General features: G+C 50.4%; 1 protein-coding gene across 2 annotated transcripts in view; it reads left to right on the plus strand.

Annotated features, from left to right (window-relative positions):
• Positions 1–3,212: 3,212 nt before the first annotated feature.
• Positions 3,213–14,670, plus strand: part of LOC140426158 (palmdelphin-like) — a 136,727-nt gene continuing 125,269 nt past the window's right edge. The window contains exon 1 of one of the 2 annotated variants that reach the window (XM_072510588.1): positions 3,213–3,320. The gene's annotated coding sequence lies outside the window, so the exon portion shown is untranslated. The remainder of the gene's footprint in view (positions 3,321–14,670) is intronic. The other variant, XM_072510584.1, reaches the window with a different exon arrangement.

The following is a 14,670-nucleotide window of genomic DNA, read 5'->3' on the forward strand; positions in this document are numbered from 1 at the left end:
ATCGAGGCAAGCTGCGGAAGATGCTCGGGGGTCCCAGACTGGTCAGCGGTGGCGGAGGTTGCGGTAGGCGATGAATGGCCAGACGAGCAGAGGTCCTGAGGCGCGGTCCAAAATGGCGCCGAAGATGGCGGCACCCACGGGGCGCACTAGGCGGGCGAAATCAAAGATGGCGGAGCCCACAGGCCGCACGTGGCTTGCGGTGAGGAAGATGGCGGTGCCCACAGGCCGCACGTGGCTTGCGAAAGGGAAGATGGCGGCGCCCCTGGGTCGCACGTGGGGGGTGTAGAAATGCCAGGCCTGGTTTCAGCTACAGGAGGCACAACATCTTGTTCAATAAATTGATGCACCGTCAATTACCACAAGATGAGAATGGTGGAATAATCGAGGCTTTATTGAACGAGATGTTGTGCCTCCTGTAGCTGGAACCAGAATGGCTGCAGCACAGAAGAGCACACACATTCATACGCTGCATGCTGGGCGGAGCCAGCAGGCAGGGATTCACCAACGTACCTCTAATATACGGGCAGTGCCGTAATACATATAATATACCACTAGTGGTGTTCAGCACACCACCACAAAGTGGGAGACCCTCTGGGGGGTGTACTGTAGTGCCCCAGCAGAACGGTCCAGTCAGCGGAACCACATTTTCAGTAGCCCAATGCACCACTCGATGACAGCACACATGGCAACATGGACCTCATTGTAACAGGTCTCCACCTCAGTCTCCGCACCAGCATCATCAGCCATGACCTCAATGGGTATCCCTTGTCCCCCATGATTCTAGCCGTTATCCTGGGGTGGTCCTCGAAGTTACCGCGTTCTCCAAGTGCCCCAGCATGTAGCTATCATGCACACTCCCAGGATAGCGGGCATACATGTGCATGATCCTGAGGCGGTGGTCGCACACGATCCAAACATTCAGAGAGTGGAACCCCTTCCTGTTAATATAGGGCACTCCCTGATGCCCCAGTGCTCGCAGACGGACATGCATGCCATCGATCGTCCCCTGGACCTGGGGCATCCCGACAATGACAGTGAATCCTGCAGTCCGGGCATTTTGGTAGAGGTTGAATGCAATACAGTCTGATGTCAGGGTGTACAAACCATCCATCACCTCACGGATGCAACTGTGGGCTGATGACTGCGAAATGCCACACAGGTCCCCGCTCAAGCTCTGGAATGACTTGACGGCATAGAAATTAAGGGCAGCAATGACCTTCACAGCCACCGGTAGCGAGTGTCCTTCTCCTCCCAGAGTGCCAGGACTGCGAGGGTATAGCACAGGTGCTGCACTGTCTCTCTGTTGAAACGGAGTCTTCTGCGGCACATGCCGTCTGTCAGCTCATTGAATGACCAAAGGCGCCTGTAAACCTTGGCCCCTCCTCAGCCTGGTGGGATTATGGGTCTTGAGGCTGGGTGTGTGCTCCCTGCACATGTGAAGATGCCTCCAACCTGCGTTGGTCTTGCTGTCTCCTTTGGTATCTGTCCACCTCGGCTGTGACAAGCAAAACAAGGGCAACCTCCACGGGATCGGAACCAGCATTCATTTTTGTATCTGGAAGGACTTGGAGAAGGTGAGAGACCAACAATCAGTTAGGTCTTCCATCCCAGGACCCTCATATCTTCCAAGCCTCCCACCACCCTTACCATGACCGTCCTGCCTTCTCTCAGAGTGCCATCCAGTGAGCCAGTTGTACTGGCAGACTTTGCTCTGCACAATCTCCCCCAACCTGATAGGAGTCCCTAGACTCAGCAACATTAGCGAGGTCATGTTCAGCTGACCACCGCTCATGCGGACATTTACCCTTTAGCCACAAGAGGGCCCTCAGTGGTGAAGACCTACTCTTTACCTCTTTACTGTTTGATTGTTGGTAGCTGGCGTTATGTTGCTGATGCACCTTGAGTTCATGCACGCTGTGCAGGCATTAAAGTTTGAAGGACTTCCACTAATCATCTTCTCAGGCTGGGCTCCTGTTCCTTTGAGGAGGCACTTGAGAGTTCAGGAGCATGAAGTGCTCTCATAGCTAACAAGGCAAATCACTCCTTTGAAATACTCTTCATTTGTGAAGCGAGAGGCTGCTCACAGTTAAAGGGGGTGAAATTGACTTTCAGGATAGATGCCGCAGCATGGCTCTGTCCTGGGAGAGTTTGGTGGGACAGACAGGCTGAAGAATGCCCCTGTTATGGGTCTCTTGAATATTTAAAGATGGTTTGAAGGCCTCACAGACACAAACCCCCCCCCCCCCCCCCCACCCCCAGCCCAGGAGAGACTTCTGTCATGGCCTCCTCCAAGCACCCCCGAACAACCCCAGACCCCACTGAGGTTCCCATTTTGGTAGAGTACTAAACAACGCCCTTGTGACTTCTCGTTGGGCGGGGGGGGGGGGGGGGGGGGGGGGGGGGGGGGGGGGTGCTGCCTTCAACATCAATCTCACTAATGGGATTGAAATGAATGAAAATTAGGTTTAATGAGCTTCCCACCATTTTTGGGCGAGATCCGGATCTCTAGGATCCATCTGACCTCTAGCAGACCTCTAAATCCCTGCAGCAGTTCAGAATATCTTGCCCCCAGGTAGAGGCTTTATAATGAAAGCCACGAGTTGCATTAGGTGCTCCCAAGAAAATTTTTAAACATCACCTGATGTTATAATGACATGGTAAAGTATTTTCCTGTTGATCAAGTGTGGATTCTTTACCATTCCATTCCTGCCTATCAGTCAAACATTACAGACAATTCATCACCTTTCAAAAAAAAGCAAGCAGTTAAATTATTGTCACTCATGGGACAGTTTATTTCTGAGCTTATGTTCAAACAGTTATGACCATTTTTAGTGTCATGATCCAGCCCAATGGTTTTCAGAACATTATTTGAAACAATACATACAATTATAGGATGCCATTTAGAAATAGAACATACAGGTTTACAGATGCACGATGATATGCTTCAGTTTATATTTGTCCAGTCTTGCCTACAAGAGTGACATGTATGCAACAAGAAAGGTAATAGAATAATTGGGATGTCCTCAAATGACCTCCAATGCAGCTGTCCGTTACTTGAACCATTTTCTTGAGCAACAGAATTTTAATACAGGTTCAGAAAGTAAATGTTGATATGTTGGACAAATCTGCCGTATGACTGTGTGGTTTTAAACTGTGGCGCTTATTATTCTGTTAAACGGTGTCTTGTGCCAGGCTGTGACCTCAGGAATTTATGGTATGATGATGTATTACAGCACTTACCAGCTGTGAGAGTCCAAATCTGAAGAGCTCCCGGACTGAGCACTTCACTGAGAAGGCTGCACCTCCGCATTGCCTTTGAGGTAAGGTCTATTACAAGCTTTTTATAGAATGATAAATCTGCCGAACGTTTTCTTGCTTCGGTCCTTTATCATTGTTTGTTGAACTTGTCAAACTTTGCTTTCCTCTCTTATTAAATTAATCAAAACTTTTTCAAGCAATGAATGTTCAAATCAACCTGCATCACCTCATGAAGTCGGTACTTATGGAAATCTTTGATTATTTGCATATGATTGTATACTTTTAACATAAGTTCAATTAGTTCATTAATTCTGCCGTGATTTTTAAGATCACTGATAAAACAGTCATTCAGCACAACTCTCTACGCACCTGTTCTTGAAGCTAAATAACTGCTTATGTGGAACAAAACTGCTTGAACCACTCGGCATTATTGCCCTAACGTTCTGGTTAATATTGATTCTGGTCATCTCCCTTTTATAAGTAATGTGTTCATCTGAGCACTAATAAACTAGCTGAGAAAATATAAGTGAATTTTCCAGTTCGTTTCTACGTGTCTTCACGTCAGATTTGTTTTTTATATTTAAAAAAATCTTTAAATCAGCTATGTTATGTCCCCACATAAATAGATTGTCCGCTGAGTGTTCATCATCTCTCATAGATGGAAGGTGCATTATGTTCCCCGAAGTCTTGAAAAGATCCCAGCATTAAAAAAACCTCCAATATATTTGACAGTCAGTGTACATCATCAGGGCTCACATTTTTCAGAAGGCTCTTCCGTAAAAGTGTTTTGACCCGATAGTGTTCTATTGGACAGGGCTATTCTCAGATTCCTAGTCAACTCAGAAGGCACGGTAGCACAGTGGTTAACACTGTTGCTTCACAACGGCAGGGTCCCAAGTTCGATTCCCCACTGGGTCACTGTCTGTGCAGAGTCTGCACGTTCTCCCCGTGTCTGCGTGGGTTTCCTCCGGGTGCTCCGGTTTCCTCCCGCAAGTCCCGAAAGACGTGCTGCTGTTAGGTGAATTGGACATTCTGAATTCTCCCTCAGTGTACCCGAGCAGGCGCTGGAGTGTGGTGACTAGGGGATTTTCACAGTAACTTCATTGCAGTGTTAATGTAAGTCGACTTGTGACAATAATAAAGATTATGATTCTAAGACTTTTCAAAAGGGAAGCTTTGCCCAAATTAAAAATAGAAGATATGGGAAATACACAACAGGTCTGTCAACCACTGCAACAAGAAAAGGAAAGTTAAAGTTTCCAGTGTTGAAACGATGCAGGCGGTAGTACAGGCGGTGATGCTGAGAATGTGCCTACTGGTGCCATCTAACACTGACCTCACTGGAGGTGGTAAGGTCAATGGGAGGGACACTAATTTGCATTGGGTCGACGAGCACCAGCGATGCCACTGCTAGCAACACCTGTGCAGCCAGAAACTATGCCACCTACCCCGAGTGGGGCAGCACGGTAGCATTGTGGACAGCACAATTGCTTCACAGCTCCAGGGCCCCAGGTTCGATTCCGGCTTGGGTCACTGTCTGTGCGGAGTCTGCACATCCTCCCAGTGTATGTGTGCGTGGGTTTCCTCCGGGTGCTCCCGTTTCCTCCCACAGTCCAACGATGTGCAGGTTAGGTGGATTGGCCATGATAAATTGCCCTTAGTATCCAAAATTGCACTTAGTGTTGGGTGGGGTTACTGGGTTATGGGGATAGGGTGGAGGTGTGGACCTTGGGTAGAGTGCTCTTTCCAAGAGCCGGTGCAGACTCGATGGGCCGAATGGCCTCCTTCTGCACTGTAAATTCTATGAGTGCCCCTCTTCAGCCTCCCCTGTATAAGAAGACCAATGCTGATTTTTTTTAAAAAATGCTTTCTCCCAGTTTTGAGGGCTGAAGTCTATTTCCCTGGTCTGGAACATTTCCTCTCTCTTTTAGTAGGACCTATTTGTATCCATATGGGACAGTACACCTCACGTCTCTCAGTATATACACAAGGTTCTTACAGAACCAAGCGAGGATTAACTACAGACATAGAGGATCGCTGCTGCCAAATACCCACAGAGCTACCCTCTGATGTCATTGGCCTTGTAAGGAGCAAACATAGGTTTTATCCCCAACTAAATTGATTTGAAAATCCCAGATCTACAGAGACTGTCAAAGTTGGTGGAACCCCAGGACGGGATTCTCCGGCTGTGCCTGCTCACCGACCGGAAATTCCCGCCCGAGCTCAATGGACTTTTCCATGGTCCACGCCCCGCCCGTGGCGATCTTTCGGAGGCCGGGGCGGAAGAATCCAGCCCTGAGCCTCCATTAAAAAAATTTAATTGACCTTTTTACACCTGTTCAACCAGATGTTACCTCACTTTGCACATCAGGCTGTCAGGACATTTTGAATTTCGGAAATGTTTCCCGTTTCGTTGATACATTTAGAATGCTGTTTGTAATGTCTAATTCTGCTTTCTAATACTCCTGTGAAACCTCCATCAACGTTGCTACATAAATATAATTTGGTATTACTAGATCAGTTGCTAATATTCCTCATTAACTGTGTTTGTGGTTACATTATTGTGGTAGAACTTTGCAACTCGGTGATAAGGTTTAGTATTGGAGGGGGTTAATGTATCAAGTATTCGTCACAAAGTGTCGATTGTATATTATTCCTGATGCCCCGGGTGTATAACTCCGAACATTTACTTTTGGGAACGGAATAGAAGTCCTCTCCTACAAAGGAGAATCATTCTATTTAAAAAGTTTCCCCAACGTTGGAAAAAGTTACACACAGTGACATACAGAGGAAACCATGAGTCAGAAGGTGGCAGTGATCACAAAATTAAACTGAAACAGAAGCAGAATAAGGAGCTGACGGTTTTACAGAACCAAGATCAACATGCAAGTAACTAGACCAGGAGTGTGAATGTTACACTTCAGTGAAATGCATTTTAGTGAAGCAGCACAAATGACTGCACTGCCGGAATGGTGTGGCATGTCAAACATTTGACTCAAAGCTGCAACCTTTGAACAGTGACAGTGTGTCAGGTCTAAGCATTCGACTGTACATTCTGAACCCCTGAGGTCATTGCTGCAGATTTAAAGGAAGACCCATTGTGTCTAAAATAAAATCCGTTCACCATCAGCTCTTTTGTTTTAAAACAAAAAGGTAGACGATAAAGCAAACTGCGAAAAACATACTTAAAAGAATTCAGTGGTTTTGGGATAAGGGTTGAGCAGATTTAAAACAGAGAAGAAATTACTTCTCTCAAAGAGTAGCAAATCTGTGGAATTCATTGCCCCAGAGTGCGGTGGATGCCGGGACATTGTGTAAATTTAAGGAGGAGATAGACAGATTTTTAATTATTAACGGGTTGAAGGGTTATGGAGAGCGGGCAGGAAAGTGGAGCTGAGGCCGAGATGAGATCAGCCATGATTTTATTGAATGGCAGAGGGGGCTCGAGGGGCTGAATTACCTCCTCCTGCTCCTAGTTCTTGGGCAGGATTCTCCGTCATGCAGACACGTTTTCTGGCACGGCGTGCCCCCATTGGCAGCTGGATCGTCCGTCCAGGCAGCCAGCCAATGGGGTTTCCTGTCAGGAAATCCGTGGGCGTGAATCTGCTGGCGAAGCGGAGGAGCCCGGCGACGGAGAATCGTGCCCCATATGTGTCCTTCCTGTGTCATTTTCGCTATCTGAAAGCCTATGACACGCAGCACGTGGGGCAGCACGGTAGCATTGTGGATAGCACAATTGCTTCACAGCTCCAGGTTCCCAGGTTCGATTCCGGCTTGGGTCACTGTCTGTGCGGAGTCTGCACATCCTCCCCGTGTGTGCGTGCGTTTCCTCCGGGTGCTCCGGTTTCCTCCCACAGTCCAAAGATGTGCAGGTTAGGTGGATTGGCCATGATAAATTGCCCTTAATGTCCAAAATTGCCTTTGGTGTTGGGTGGGGTTACTTGGTTATGGGGATAGGTTGGAGGTGTTGACCTTGCGTGGGGTGCTCTTTCCAAGAGCCGGTGCAGACTCGACGGGCCGAATGGCCTCCTTCTGCACTGTAAATTCTATGATATGACACAATAGAAACACAAAGGTAAGACTACCTTTTTGAAGTTTATCTGGATAATCGTCTCCCTATATAAACTTTGTGTGGTTGTATATAATTCATTCTTGTGTATAACTCATTTCAGTAAGAATTTAAAAACTGATTGCCATTGGAATTAGCATTCAGAGCGTTTATAACATCACTGGAATAGCCAATCCTGATGACATATACTCATAAATGTCCACACCGAGTCTTTTTTTTGCCGAGGTTAAATGTTGTGGCTTTATTTTAAATTTTTGCGTTAGAACCTTAGAACACAAACATCACATATTGCAGAACTTTAATGAGATACATTTGGCATTACTTAGAGATGTTAGTTTTAAGAGAAATAGAGGTTTGAATTTTCACCATGACAGGGAGATTTTCTAGCTTAACCAAAATGGCAACAAAGCCCCAATTCCAGAAGTCTCACCCCTGAACCCAGCACCTACTGTTTTCGCTGGAAGAATGGAAGCTGGTTGTACTTTTCACATCAGCGGTTCACAGAGGCAGTTGTGCATGTTAAAGTGTGGCTGCCTGCACGGTGGCGCAGAGGGTTAGCCCTGCTGCCTCACGGTGCCGAGGTCCCAGGTTCGATCCCGGCTCTGTGTCACTGTTCCTGTGGAGTTTGCACATTCTCCCCGTGTTTGCGTGGGTTTCGCCCCCACAACCCAAAGATGTGCAGGGTAGGTGGATTGGCCACGCTGAATTGCCCCCTTAATTGGAAAAAATGAATTGGGTACTCACATTTATAAAATAAAAATGTGGCTGCCTTCTGTTAGGTCCAATTTCCACGAGTAGAATATCCAAACATAGCTTGTGAGCTTTAGACCTCGCAGGAGAAGTCTAAAGCTGCTGGGGTTCTTTGGAGAGGTAGGGTACCCTTTTCGATAGTTCCAGGCACATAACTGGGAGAGCTCAGGTGACCTTTGGCAAAGGTCAAATGTCCTTTGGGTATGTTAAAAGGAGACATGAATGTGCAAGACAATTAGATAGACTCAATGGGCAGGATTTTCTGTGTCCCAGCAGTTGTTTTGCAGTGGCAGAGGTGGCCCATAGTGGCCGGTGATGGGAACTTCCGGTTCCATAGCTGTCAATGGGGGTTTCCCATTGTTCGCACTCCCCACCACCAAAGAACCCATTGGTGGGACCAAAACTGGAAAATCCACCCACAGCAACTGATAGGCTGATTGGAACTGTCAGGCTGTCAAGGGAGCTGTCAAGTTCTCGAGGGACTTAAATCTCCTGGCCTTTAATTTTTGGCAAAACTGCCTGCAGTGCAAATAACATCAATGCTTCCATTTCACTTTGTCTGTTCATTTGCGCCCGAAGGGTATCATTATAAGATTTGTGATGTATGACAGATTTCATAACCTATCTTTATGGGATGCCTGTCAGTTCACAGTTTGATTGACAGCTTCAAGTGCATATAAAGTCTTTGAAGTGGGTACATGAATACAGATGAATGTTTGTGGAAGGGATTAAGTAGGTGAAATAAGTTAAATGTAGTAGATGGGTTTTTATCAATGAGAGTGTTTCTCTTAATGGTCAATCATAACATTATTTAATTTCAACACGGACCCTGAGGTCTGACCATGGTGGTTATTGGGTGAATTGGCAAAGAGGGTGTAAGGGGAAAGGGTTATGGGTGTGGTTATGGGTTGACACTAAATTGGCATGGGAGCAATAAATAGCCATGTACAGAGGGGCATAGGTTGACATGGAGGGTATGAGGGACCATGGAGTGTTGGGTGGGAGTATGAGATGGCATTGGTTGGCATGGAAAATGTATAGATGGTGAAGTGTGTGAGGGTTGATGGCTTTTGTTTTGTTTTATTCTTTTTTTCGCAGCTGCAAAAAAATCCTGGACTGAGGCAGGCGTTGACTCAGCTTTCCTCCTCACCTGGCAGCCCCTGTGGCTGTCTCCTAACTCCTCTAGGGTCAGGGAGCCTGCTACAGTTATCACCCACCCCGGCATGCAAATCTGACTGTTCGGGGAGTTTCTCCAAAGTCAGGTTTGTGGAGTTGGGATTTTTTCCAACTCTGCCCTCCCAACTTGAGAGTGAAGATACAGGTCCCAATGATCTAATTATAGATATGTAATGCAATCAAGTTACACTGAGACAAAAACCACCTGCTTCCATTTATATTCACTACCAGAGTTATAACTTCTAAACGTTCACCAACCTTCAATAGTTACACTGAAATTCAAATAAAATAAAGTATTTCAATCTGGATTGATGTTTGACGTACTATTATTTTCATATGGAGAGGGTGTGGCATTGTGGTAAATGTCACTGGACTTGTAATCCAGAGGCTTAGGCCAATGCTCTAGGGACATAGGTTTAGATCCCACCACAAGTGGAATTTGAATTCAATTTATATAATCTAGAATTGAAAGCTAGTCTCAGTAATCTCGAATTATCAATTGTCATGAAACTCCATCTGGTTCACAATCTGCCATGTTTGCCTGGTCTGGCCTACATGTGACTCCGGGCCCACAGCAATGCAGTTGACTCTTAACTGCCTTGGAATGGCCTAGCAAGAGACTCAGTTCATAGGGCAATTAGGGACAGGCAACAAATGCTGGCCCTTCTGGCGACACTCACATCTCATGAAATAATATTTTTAAGAACTCACAATCCCTCCACTAACTCGTCTTCTCTGTTTATAGTTCATAGAATTTACAGTGCAGAAGGAGGCCATTTGGCCCATCAAGTCTGCACCGGTTCTTGGAAAGAGCACCCTACCCAACCGCACACCTCCACCCTATCCCCATAACCCAGTAACCCCACCCAACACTAAGGCCAATTTTGGACACTAAGGGCAATTTAGCATGGCCAATCCACCTAATCTCCACATCTTTGGACTGTGGGAGGAAACCGGAGCACCCGGAGGAAACCCACGCTCACACGGGGAGAACGTGCAGACTCCACACAAACAGTGACCCAAGCCAGGAATCGAACCTGAGACCCTGGAGCTGTGAAGCAATTGTGCTAACCACTATGCCACCGTGATGCCTGTGCTACCTTCCAGACTCACCACTCATGACAGAGAGTAGAAAGTTTTCATCTTGTTTTGGTGAACCTGTAGTGCAGGTCCTACTTTACATCTCCTATTACAGTGGTTCACCACATTCACCCCCTGTTAAAAATGAGTCCGGCGGGGGTGACATGAAACTATGTACAATTACTGCAATTATGTACAGTGGTAGGGAAAGAAAAGTCCATGTTGACGGTCCTGAGTCCGTCAAAGGTTCAGCCGGTCCGGTGCTTTGGTGCTTCGTTGGGAGCAGCGTAAAGGTGGCGGCGAAGTCGGTGCTGGCAGTGATGGAGGTGGCACCGATGGCGGTGGTGGCGGTGCTGATGCTGGCCAGTCATCGGGAAACTCCGGGAGCGTGCAGAAGTCATCTTCGTCCTCTTGTGTGGAAAAGGGGAGGGGTGGTGCTCTGGTGGGGTCAATATTAGCGGCGCGGTGGGGATGGGGGGGGGGTGCATTGGTGGGGGTGTGTGTTGGGGTGGAACCTGATGGTGCCAGGCCCCTGAGTGAGACAGTATCTTGGCGGCCATCGGGGAACTCAACGTAGGCATATTGAGGGTTGGCGTGGAGCAGGTGAACCCTGACCACCAAGGGGTCCGCCTTGTGGAGTCGCACGTGCCTACGGAGAAGGACCGGTTCTGGTGCAGCGAGCCAAGTAGGGAGCGACACCCCGGATGTGGACTTCCTGAGGAAGGTAAAAACACGTTCATGGGGTGTGTTATTAGTGGCGGTGCACAATAGTGATCGGATGGAGTGTGGAGCGTCAGGGAGGACCTCCTGCCAGCGAGAGGCTGGGAGGTTCCTGGACCGTAGGGCCAGCTGGACGGCCCTCCAAACCATCCCATTCTCCCGTTCTACTTGCCCGTTTCCCGGGGGTTGTAGCTGGTCGTCCTGCTGGAGGCTATACCCCTGCTGAGCAGGAACTGACGCAGCTCATCGCTCATGAATGAGGATCCCCTGTCACTGTGGATGTAGGCGGGGAAACCGAATCGAGCGAAGATGGTGCTGAGGGCCTTGATGACGGTGGCAGACATCATATCGGGGCATGGGATGGCGAAGGGGAATCTGGAGTACTCATCGACCACAGTGAGAATGTATGTGTTACGGTCGGTGGAGGGGAGGGGCCCTTTGAAATCCACGCTGAGGCGTTCAAAGGGGCGGGAAGCCTTCACCAGGCGCGCATGGTCTGCCGGTAGAAGTGCGGTTTGCACTCCGCACAGACCTGGCAGTCCCTGGTGACTGTCCTTACGTCCTCGACGGAGTAGGGCAGATTGCGAGCTTTGACCAGATGGTACAATCGAGTGACCCCTGGGTGACAAAGACTGTCGTGTAGGGCCCGGAGTTGGTCCACTTGTGCGCTGGCACATGTACCTCGGGAGAGGGCATCTGGGGGCTCGTTGAGATTACCGGGGTGATACAAGATCTCGTAATTATAGGTGGAGAGCTTGATTCTCCACCGCAAGCTTTTATCATTTTTGATCTTGCCCCGCTGTGTGTTATTGAACATGAAGACCACCGACCATTGGTCCATAAGGAGAGTGAATCTCTTACCAGCCAGGTAATGCCTCCAATGTTGCACAGCTTGAACGATAGCTTGGGCCTCCTTTTCGACGGATGAGTGTCGAATTTCCGAGGCATGAAGGGTGCGGGAAAAGAATGCCACGGGTCTGCCTGCCTGGTTTAGAGTGGCGGCAAGGGCGACATCTGGGGCGTCATTCTCCGACCCCCCCCGGCGGGTCGGAGAATGGCCGTTGGCCGCCGTGAATCCCGCCCCCGCCCCCGCCGAAGTCTCCGGTACCGGAGATTGGGCGGGGCGGGAATCGGGCCGCGCCGGTTGGTGGGACCCCCCGTTCAATTCTCCGGCCAGGATGGGCCGAAGTCCCTCCCAGAAATTGCCTGTCCCGCCGGCGTAAATCAAACCTGGTATTTACCAGCGGGACCAGGCGGCGTGGGCAGGCTCCGGGGTCCTGGGGGGGGGGGGGGGGGGGCGCGGGGCGATCTGACCCCGGGGGGTGCCCCCACGGTGGCCTGGCCCGCGATCGGGGCCCACCGATCCGCGGGTGGGCCTGTGCCGTGGGGGCACTCTTTCCCTTGCGCCTCCGCTACGGCCTTCACCATGGCGGAGGCGGAAGAGACTCTCCCCACTGCGTATGCGCAGGAAACTTTCAGCGGCCGTTGACGCTCCCGCACATGCGCCGGGAAACTGTTAGCGGCCGCTAACGCTCCCGCGCATGCGCCGCATTTCCGCGCCAGCTGGCGGGGCAACAAACGCTATTTCCGCCAGCTGGCGGGGCGGAAATCCCTCCGGCGTCGGCCTAGCCCCTCAATGTTGGGGCTAGGCCGCCAAAGATGCGGAGCATTCCGCACCTTTGGGCCGGCGTGATGCCCGTCTGATTGGCGCCGTTTTTGGCGCCAGTCGGCGGACATCGCGCCGTTGGGGGAGAATTTCGCCTCTGAAGCGTCACTTTCTACTTGGAAAGGCAGTGAATCGTCCACTGACCGAGACCCCATTTGTGACACCGAAAGGAAGTGGTAGAGGTGACTGTTCGCCTCGAAGGCAGTGTATGGCCGGTCCGACTTCCGGATGGGGAGCTGGTGGCAGGCGGATTTCCGGTCAATTGTTGAGAAGACCCGGTACTGCGCAATCTGATTGACCATATCAGATATGCGTAGGAGGGGGTACGCGTCGAACTGCATGTACCAATTGATGGTCTGGCTGTAGTCCACGACCATCCTGTGTTTCTCCCCAGTTTTAACCACTACCACTTGGGCTCTCCAGGGGCTGTTGCCTCGATAATACCCCCCGCTGGACTTCGGACCTGATGAAGGTCTTGTCCTGGGTGCTGTACCATCTGCTCCTAGTGGCAACGGGCTTGCAATCCACAGTTAGATTGGCAAAGAGGGAGGGGGGGATCGACCTTGAGGGTCGCGAGGCCGCAAACGGTAAGGGGGTGTAAGGGCCCGCCGAATTTGAGGGTGAGGCTCTGGAGGTTGCACTGGAAGTCTAGGCCCAACAGGAGTGCAGCGCAGAGATTAGGAAGGACATAGAGGCGGAAGTTACTAAATTCTACGCCCTGGACCATGAGGGTGACTGTACAAAAGCCTCGGATTGGGACGGAGTGGGATCCGGATGCTAGGGAGATCCTTTGATTGGCAGGGTGGACTGCGAGGGAGCAGCGCCTTACTGTATCAGGGTGAACAAAGCTTTCAGTGCTCCCGGAGTCCAGCAGGCACGAGGTCGCGCGGCCGTTGATTTTAACCGTTGTCGACGCGGTGGCCAGGTTGTGCGGGCGAGATTGGTCCAATGTCATCGAAGCGAGCTTCGGGTAGCCATCGGATGCTTCGGATGGCGAGCGTGAGCGGTTCCGATGTCGGGATGTCCAGGGATTCTGTGGGGAACAAGATAGTGGCGCCCATGGTGCGCACATTGCGGTGTCGGGACAAGATGACGGCGCCATGGTGCGCACATTGCGGGGTCGGGACAAGATGACGGCGCCATGGTGCGCACATTGCGGGGTCGGGACAAGATGGCGGCGCCCATGGGGCGCACGTCGCCGAAGGGGGACAAGATGGCGGCGCCCATTGGTCGCACATGGACCCGGGAGGAGAAGATGGCTGCTCCCATTGAAATGAAATGAAATGAAAATCGCTTATTGTCACGAGTAGGCTTCAATGAAGTTACTAGGAAAAGCCCCTAGTCACCACATTCCGGCGCCTGTTTGGGGAGGCTGGTACGGGAATTGAACCATGCTGCTGGCCTGCCTTGGTCTACTTTAAAAGCCAGCGATGTAGCCCAGTGAGACTGGCGTGGGGGAGGGGGCGATAGCGGGCGCGATCGCAGCGACTGCGTGGGCCTGGCACATAGCCGCGAAGTGGCCCTTTTTACTTCAGGCTTTACAAACTGCTTTCTCTGGGTGGCCGCATTGTTAATACCGCAAACCAAACGGTTGCGTAGCATTTCTGACAAGGATCTCACCATAGTCACAGTACTTGGCGGGGGTGCTTCTGCTGACCGCAGAAGTAGCAGTGGGGACCCTGGTGTGTGCTGATCGGCGTGCGGCGCAGGCGTATTGCGAAGGCAGGGCCCCGGCTGAGGAGGTCGTCAGCAGGGTCCAGGATGGGTAGGAAGGGGTTGAAGGGTGGGCAGCGCGGCGGGAGAGGTACGATTGTACGTTACGGGATGCGACCGTCATGGAGAACGCCAAGGTTTTCGTCTCTACCAGTTCGATCGTCGCCCCTTCCAGCAATCATTCTCGGATGCGGTCCGACGCAATCCCCGTCACGAAGGCATCGCGCATGAGGAGATT

This window comes from Scyliorhinus torazame, chromosome 7 (genome assembly GCF_047496885.1).
Source record: "Scyliorhinus torazame isolate Kashiwa2021f chromosome 7, sScyTor2.1, whole genome shotgun sequence".
Taxonomy (NCBI): domain Eukaryota; kingdom Metazoa; phylum Chordata; class Chondrichthyes; order Carcharhiniformes; family Scyliorhinidae; genus Scyliorhinus; species Scyliorhinus torazame.